Raw genomic sequence first — 5,729 nt, 5'->3', positions numbered from 1 at the left:
GGTGTGCATGCTTTTAATGACTTGAGACTATCAAACACGACATGCAATGGTTAGTTCATTGCATGAAATACTATTAATTAGCAAATAAACGTTAATGTTTCCCGTTTTCTCCTCCTCCTTGGTCACGGTGCACAGCCTAAGATGACTTACTCACCTATGTGAAAGGAGTACTATTGTACTTACTTGCTCCTACAAGTGCTTAAGCTTGCCACATAGGCATAAAGTCTGATGTGGCAAGTTAATCAAGAAGAGAGAGACTAGTTTGGTGACCCAAGGAAGAAACGGTGCTAAGCGCGTGTACCTAGGTGAAAAGACAATTTTGAGTCTATAGCTAATTAAATGAAGCAAACTTAGCAACACCATTTCATTAGAAGAGGTCACTCCTTGGCAAATGCAATAAATACTAGTACTCCTTGTGTCCCATTATATAAGAACGTTTTTGACACTACACTAGCTAATGTCAAAAACATTCTTATATTATGGGACGGAGGGAGTACGAAGAAAGAGATAGAGAGGAGTAAAAAAAATACACTTATAGCCAACCTTGTTGTAGTATGAGTGACTAAGTGATGACTATGTATGACATGCCAACATCAGATAGCCTAACGCACCGTGTTAAATCTCCAAGGGCGCGACCACGCGAGCGACGCGACGGTCGTGGTAGGCGCGACCATGATACGGGCTGCTAGCAGCCCTTGGATCTGAGATCAAACGGTCACATGCTAAGTTGCTAAAAAATTTAAGAATAACCCTCGAGGATAGGATATTCACCCATAGGTCTAGAATCACGCCATGCAACCGTTCGATCTCAGATCCAAGGGCTCTCGGAAGCCCGTATCATGGGAGAATGGAAAGCCACTACCCTGCCGTTCGCACGCTGGCAGTTCGCTCCTAATCTTTCCCGCACGTCCTTTAATACTACGGCGGTTCGCTCCTAGTCGTCCCGTCCATTCACATTATGGCAGTTCCACTAATCCTAACCCTCCTCCCAAATCCATGGCGTCCCAAATCTCCCCGATCGGCGGTGAGTACAAGGTTAGAACCATCACCGGCAATGAGTTCGACGTCATCTACACCCGTACTTCTGCGACGGTGAAAGGATGCCTTTCTCGCTTCAGACGCATGTTCGAAAACTCACATGATGAGTGGGTCGCTGGGCTAGATGTTGAGTACACCATAGTCGTGGGACGAGAGAAGGATCTAAAGGACGAAGAGAGGAAGAAGCCCGCCGTGATCCAGGTTTGCGTACATAACATTTGCTTGGTCTACCACATATGCCATGCCGATGTTGAGTGCCAGGATTTTAAGAACTTTATCGAGGACAAAACAGTCAAATTCGTTACTGTAGACTTGAAGAACGACAAAAAAGTCATGCGTCGGATAGGCCTCGTTGTAGGCAACCCCTTCGACCTCCAGAAGAATTGGCTGGTGCCCTCTCGTCAGCCCTCAATGCTGACCCTGGCAGGAGCCATGGTTCATCCTTTGTACCGCAAACTGGAGAAACCTCATTACACGTTTCATCGTCATGCATGGCAGTGGAATGTGCTAGATATAGACCACATCTAGTACGATGCAATGGATGGCTACCTTTGTTTCAATATCTACAAGGGTTGGATGAAGAGCAATGGCCAAGTTGGCGGTTCAAGCAAAGAAGTATCGGCCAAGAGGAAGAGGGACAAGGACGAAGTCGAGGACGTGGATGAGGACTCCGAGTAAGGTGGCAGTGTTGTTGCTCATGGCGGTTCTAAACTTCTAATGCAGTGTCTACCGGATTAGTTGCATAGTTTAATTTCAGGTGTGCTTAGTTTAATTTGAGGGGTGTGTTGTGCTGAGCCCCCAGCAGAACTATGTTATGTTTCTTCTCGTTACTTTAACTCTTCAGTATGTAAATACTAGTACTAGTATTTCTTTAATAGAATTTAGCACCCCAATTAAGCATGTACTAGCTTTTTTAATAGTACTATATGCATAATTTGGCGGCGAGCGCTCTCTATATGTACCACCTTTTTTTAAAATTTCAAATTTTGCTCCATGGCGCAATCCATCGATAGTGGAGTACTATTGTAGAAAAGTATACATTTTTTAAAAGGCTAGCGTACTGTTCATCACATATATATGTATAGCCAGTTAAATTCTCAACCTAGAATGACGTGCATACCATGCATTGTGATTTGACGTCTCATTGCTCATTACTAACACTGGGCCGGTACGAGTGGGGTGCGTCCCCCCTGTTGTTCTGCACTGTTATTTCATGCTTGACACGTCGACCCGGTTGCTATATGTCCCACATGTTGGCGACAGGAAGTACAGAATTCATGAAAGGGAGCGTCGACGGAGGAGTATACTACAGAATTCATGAAAGGGAGCGACTTAGTTTTGGAAAAATCTGTTTTTACGGAGTACGTACCCACTAGGGTTTATAGGGCTCATCTAAAAAACATTCGTTTTTCCGTTTGATAAGTCTCAATTCTAGTACTATACTAGTAGTAGTACCATTACATGTTGGATTTCGAGGTGCGTTAAATCACCCGACGTAAGCAGTGTCAAGAGGAAACTAACCAATGCATGTACAAGTTCATGGAAATTTAGTGGTCATTCATGCATTCGTTCTAATTAATGCCTCGGTAAACATAACTTCTTGAGAAAAACGAGCGTACTGTGCAAAATACAAAATTAATTCGACCACTCACCGTCTACCTTGGTTGGAGAGATTTTGAAATTGAGCCATAAACTGGAAAGGAGGGAGTAGTAACTTTTGTCTCGATTACTATTTGTGGCCTTGTATAGATGCAAAATGTATTTTTTATAGTGGCCTTTTATAAGTAAATAGAGGGAGTACTAACCAAAGTACGTAGTAGGGACGAGGAGTAAACGGAGGGAGTAGTAAAATTTTCTCCTCGTGCTGCGAGCCACCGCACGCGTGGGCGAGGGAGCGGGCGTAAAGGCGTACAGTAGTACTCCAGCTTCACCTCATCCTGCGAGCCACCGCGCCCGTGGGCGGGGGAGACGGTGTACTAAGAAAGTTTCTCCTCATTCTGCGAGTTGACGGGACACATCAAAAGTACTCCAGTGTATAGAGCCTTGCCTCTAAGGTAGGCCCCACATGGTTTGCCTCTTTTTTTAATTTAACATAACGTGTCAAGTCGCAATTTGTTTGTTCACCCGTGGTAGATGGTCCTCCCTCCACCAAGTGGACAACCAGTACACGTGCCAAATTACCACGTGGGCTGCCTTTTTGTACAGAAATGAGCTCCATCGTGTACCCGCGGGTGTCGTTGGGAAAGAGACGGGAGTACGTGCGCCGTGCGTGCACTTCTTCTCTTCGTGCACGTCCCCCACCTACGTGGGTGTGTGTGAGAGAGATACAAACCTAGACATAATGCGCCGTCCATCCCCATGCCTCCGCCCAGTCCGACCACCAGTCACCACCACGGCACCACGCCCCACTCCTCCTCACCTTATCTCTCATATTTCTCCCTCCATTTTTATATACAAGGGGCCACTATCAAAATTACAATTTGCAGATATACAAGGCCACTAACACTAATCAATGCAATATTAATGGTGTTTGCCTCGTGGTACTAGCAAAGGAGGACATTAATTATCCCTTGCATGCATGCAGGAGTTTGTAAAAAAATGCATCTTGATGTTCCATGCAATGCATGGGCATCTTGCTAGTCCATGAAAACAACACATGGCAAAATTCCACGGTGAACGAGGGATTTGAATCTATTGGGAGGGGCTGTTTGGATCTTGCCCGGGGTAGCCAAAATATTGGCGACCCTTTTGTCCACCGGTGCCTTTGCCATCGATGAACGAGGAACAGCTCGGGTGCTCATGCTGTCATGCATCCTCCAGCGCGCACGTTGGAGACGAGCTCGCACGAGCTGTGTTTTTGTCCCACAACGCCGCCCGAGCCACCCGCAGACCGACCGGCGACCCGCAAATTACGCCATCTAACCATAGCCACACACATTATGACAGCAACTCAACCAACCGGACGAAATTCACGCAAACACGTCAAACTGATACTCATTCACGCAACCACCGGAGTATTTCATATAAACAACGGCGGAAATCATATAAAATACCGGATTTTCACACAAACATGACGGATTTCATTACATTCAAATGAACTACGCAGTGCTAGTTCTGGACAGCACAGGTATATAATACATGGCCTAAATGGTCGCCTGCCGATCGATTTGTGTTCCTCATGTCCGGCAGCACGATCACCGGACTGCCGGGAGCCCCGGAGGTATATGCTTCAGCGCAAAGGACGGCTCGCTTCCCCACTGCCCAACTGATATCATTGGCTGGTGCCGAAGATGATGGTGGCCGGCACCGGTTCGAGTTCATCACCGGCCACTACTTCGCCATGGCCGGCACCGGCTTGAGTTCATCCTAACATTAACCTCTTCTGTGGAGCCCATGCGGGGTCGACGAAGGTCCTCGCAACAAAAGGATCCGCAAGACACCTGCTGTGTACACCAGCGTCGCCTCCGCGGTGGCCTTCATGGGACCCAAGCGGCGGTGGCCTCCCGTGTTCTACTTCTCCTCGATGATGGCAGCGGACGCGGAGGCGCTGGCCACCGACTCGTCGCTCTTCGTGCACCCGGCTTCTGTCGCTGCTTGCATGGTGCGGCCACCGGCATGGGAGTCTCGGCCACAGAAACGGGAGACGCGGTATGAGGCGGTGGCGTGGACGGCAGCAATGACGCCCGTGCGCTGCTCCTCGTCGAGCTGGCCTGGAGCGGCGACTTGCTGAACCGCGCGCCAGCTTGGGGCGGCAACTGGCTCCGTCGGGCGAGGGGAGGGAGGTGGATCAGTGAGCTGCATAGCTCGTATCCAGCGGGCTACCCAGCCGGTTTGGATGCGGAATAACTACTCTTCGTAAGCCATTGTAAGAGTGGACAAAATGGTGGAGGAGATAGGGGAGTGGCGGAGGTGTGCGATTCTTGGCCGGCGTTTGGCCTCGTTTAAATAGGAGATTAAATAGACGGCGGACGGGAGGAGCTCGGCCGGCGTTGCGTTTAACGCCGGCCCAGTCATGAACGGACGTGTGTCCAGAGTGGGTTTCTCGGCTTCCACACGGGCGGGTTTCATGGAGGCGTTTGAATGCGGCACGGAGGCGTGTTCAGCCGGGCGTGCCGTGGGTGGCGCCCTCGACTCTGACCTAGGACACCGCGCCGTTCTTCCACTGACGTGTGGGCTCTTTGGGTGCATGGCCTGCATGTCAATGACCCAACGTAGGCAGCGCACAGCAGAGGAACCTTTGGTGGGCCAGGGCGGTCAGAAGCGGGCCTTTCATAAACCGATGATTGTTCATTGAGTGTGACGTCATATTTTTCATGTAGTTAAGCATGTGCCGTGTGCCGTGTGCTGTGTGTATGCAGGCGTGCGAGTGTTGCGTGCGTGCAAGGGTGCGTTTCAGTGTTGCATGCATGGGTGCGTACGTGCAAGGGTGCGTTTCAGTGTTGCATGCATGGGTGCGTACGTGCGTGTGTTCGTGAGTGCATGTGTACGTGTCAGTGTTGCACGCCAGTATGCGTGCGTGTGTACATTATGTGTACGTGTCAGTGTTGCATGCCTACATGCGCGTGTGTCTTGCGTGCGTGCATGTGTACGTGCGGGGTGAGGCTACACGTCAGTCGACTGACTTTTTCATCTCTGGTCATTAGATTTTCCAGCCGTTGGATACGAAATCAAGGGCCTCCAGTTTATCATCA

Source organism: Triticum aestivum, chromosome 3B (genome assembly GCF_018294505.1).
Source record: "Triticum aestivum cultivar Chinese Spring chromosome 3B, IWGSC CS RefSeq v2.1, whole genome shotgun sequence".
NCBI lineage: Eukaryota > Viridiplantae > Streptophyta > Magnoliopsida > Poales > Poaceae > Triticum > Triticum aestivum.
This window is presented reverse-complemented; position numbering follows the sequence as displayed.